General features: G+C 39.2%; 1 pseudogene; it reads right to left on the reverse strand.

Moving 5' to 3' along the window:
• Positions 1 to 1,344: 1,344 nt before the first annotated feature.
• On the reverse strand, positions 1,345 to 2,469 carry LOC141521793 (actin, cytoplasmic 1 pseudogene; annotated as a pseudogene).
• Positions 2,470 to 3,082: the final 613 nt, after the last annotated feature.

Here is a 3,082-nt window from a genome sequence, read left to right on the forward strand (position 1 = left end):
AATAACCTCATTTTAAAGAATGAGTGGACCAAAAAACAAATTATAGAAATAATTAACCATTTTATCCTAGATAATGATAATAATGAAACAACATACCAAAACCTATGGGATTCACTCAAAGTGGCTCTCAGGGGATACGTTATAGCTTTAAATGCTTACATGAATAAATTGGAGAAAGGGGAAATAAATGAACTAAACATGCAACTAAAACAATTAGAGGAAGGACAAATTAAACATCCCCAATTAAATGCTAAATTAGAAATTCTATAAATTAAAAGAGGAATTAATAAAATCGAAAGCAAAAAAAAACTATTGAATTAATAAATAAAACCAAAATTTGGTATTATGAAAAAACCAATAAAAATGATAAACCTCTGGTCAATTTGATTAAAAAAAGAAGAAAATCAAATTGCTGGTATCATAAATGCAAAAGGTGAACTCACCGCCAATGAGGAGGAAATTAAATTAATAATTCAAAATTATTTTCCCCAACTCTTTGTCAATAAATTTGATAATCTAAGTGAAATGGATGAATATTTATGAAAATATAAGTTGCCCAGCTTAAGTGAAAAGGAAATTAAATACCTAAACAACCCCATCTCAGAAAAAGAAATTCAACAAGCCATCATTGAACTCCCTAAGAAAAAACTTCCAGGTCCTGATGGCTTCAAAAGTGAATTCTACCAAACATTTAAGGAACAATTATTTCCAATTCTATATAAACTCTTTTTTTTAAAGTGTGCACTTTTATTTGAACTGGTCTTAAAGTCAGTGTACAGGTAAAGCTCCTCCCCTCCCCCAAGTACTGGCACCAATCTTATTAAACTCCCGGGGAGACTGCAAAAAAAGTCTTCATTCACATCTATGTTGGGGGTAGGGAGAGATTTTAGGGGGCCATCCATGATGGTTGACAATTAAAAAAAAGTAACAAGTATTAAGGTGGAAGATACAAAAAGTTTTTTTTAAAGGATTACATTAATTTACATGAAAAGCAATACTAGTACCTTCCCCCCTACCCCCTCCCCTTCTGGATGTTTTAAGTAGCTTCTTTTCTCTAAAGAGTAGGATAGCCGCCTTCATAGAGGCAAGTAACTCTGTCACAATGCATTATACAATTATTTGGAATGACTTAAAAAAATGTACAATCAGTGTCCTGAAGACGCATTGTAGAACTTTGGGGTTGTTTGCCTCCAACATACTTAGACTGCTCATCACCTTCACCATTCCAGTTTTTAAATCCTGAGTCAAGTGCAAAAAAAAAAAAACTAATAAAGCCATTCCAATTGGGGGCCATTATCACACCCTTTTGACAAAAAATAACCAAAACAAACACAAACAGTCCATTTAGAAGCATTTACAGTGGACAATGGAAGGCCAGATTCATCATACTCCTGCTTGCTGATCCATATCTGCTGGAAGGTAGAAAGAGACACCAGGATGGAGCCTCCAATCCAAACAGAGTATTTGCACTCAGATGGGGCAATGATCATGATTTTCATTGTGCTGGGGGCTAGGGCTGTAATCTCCTTTTGCATCCTGTCAGCAATGCCTGGGTACATGGTGGTACCACTAGACAATACGGTATTGGCATACAGATCCTTACAGATGTCAGCATCACACTTCATGATGGAGTTGAAAGTAGTTTCATGAATTCCACAGGATTCCATACCTAAGAAAGAAGGTTGGAAGAGACCTTCTGGGCATCAGAACCTCTCATTGCCAATAGTGATAACCTGCCTGTCAGGGAGCTCATAGCTCTTTTCCAGAGAGAAGCTGGAGGCAACAGTGGCCATCTCCTACTCGAAGTCTAGGGCGACAGCACAGCTTCTCCTTGATGTCACGCACGATTTCCCTCAGCTATGGTAGTGAAACTGTACACTTTCTCTCGATCAGAATCTTCATGAGGTAGTCCGGCAGATCATGGCCAGCCAGATCCAGATGGAGGATGGCATGAGGAAGGGCATATCCTTCATAGATGGGCACAGTGTGGGTTACACCATCACCGGAGTCCATCACAATACCAGTGGTACGACCAGAGGCATATAGGGACAGCACAGACTGTATGGCAACGTACATAGCTGGGGTGTTGAAGGTCTCAAACATAATCTGAGTCATCTTTTCTCTGTTGGCTTTGGGGTTCAGGGGAGCTTCTGTGAGCAGCACAGGGTGCTCTTCAGGGGCCACACGGAGCTCATTGTAGAAAGTATGATGACAGATTTTCTCCATGTCATCCCAGTTGGTGACAATACCATGTTCAATGGGGTATTTCAGAGTCAGAATACCTCTCTTGCTCTGAGCTTCATCTCCCACGTAGCTGTCTTTCTGGCCCATACCCACCATCACACCCTGATGTCTTGGGCAGCCAACAATGGAAGGGAAGATGGCCCAAGGGGCATCATCTCCTGCAAAGCCAGCTTTGCACATGCCAGAGTCATTGTCAACAACGAGAGCAGGAATATCATCATCCATGGTGAACTCAGAGGTGGCAAGTCTAAACCCTTAGGAGAGAGAGAGGTGGTGGTGCTGCACCTGGAGGTGGGGGAGGCAAGTGCACGCCGGGTGAAAGAGCTCACCCTATATAAACTCTTTAGAAAAATAGGGAAAGATGGAACTCTGCCTAACTCTTTCTATGAAACCAATATGTTGCTATTCCCTAAACCAGGAAGAGTTAAAACAGAGAAAGAAAATTATAGACCTATCTCCCTGATGAATATAGATGCAAAAATCTAAAATAAAATCTTAGCAAAACAATTATAACAAGTTATCACTAGGATAATAGATTAGGATCAAGTAGAATTTATCCCAGGAATGCAGGGTTAGTTCAATATTAGGAAAACTGTTAGCATACTCAATTATATCAACAACAAACCTATCAGAAATTATATGATCATATCAATAGATGCTGAAAAAGTTTTTGACAAAATACAGCATGCATTCCTACTAAAAATACTAGAATAAATGGACTGTTCCTTAGAATAATTAGTAGTATCTATCTAAAGCCATCAACAAGCATTATATTCAATGGGGAGAGGCTAGAGGCACTCCCAGTAATATCAGGGGTGAAACAAGGGTGCCCATTATC

Source organism: Macrotis lagotis, chromosome 1, assembly GCF_037893015.1.
Source record: "Macrotis lagotis isolate mMagLag1 chromosome 1, bilby.v1.9.chrom.fasta, whole genome shotgun sequence".
NCBI lineage: Eukaryota > Metazoa > Chordata > Mammalia > Peramelemorphia > Peramelidae > Macrotis > Macrotis lagotis.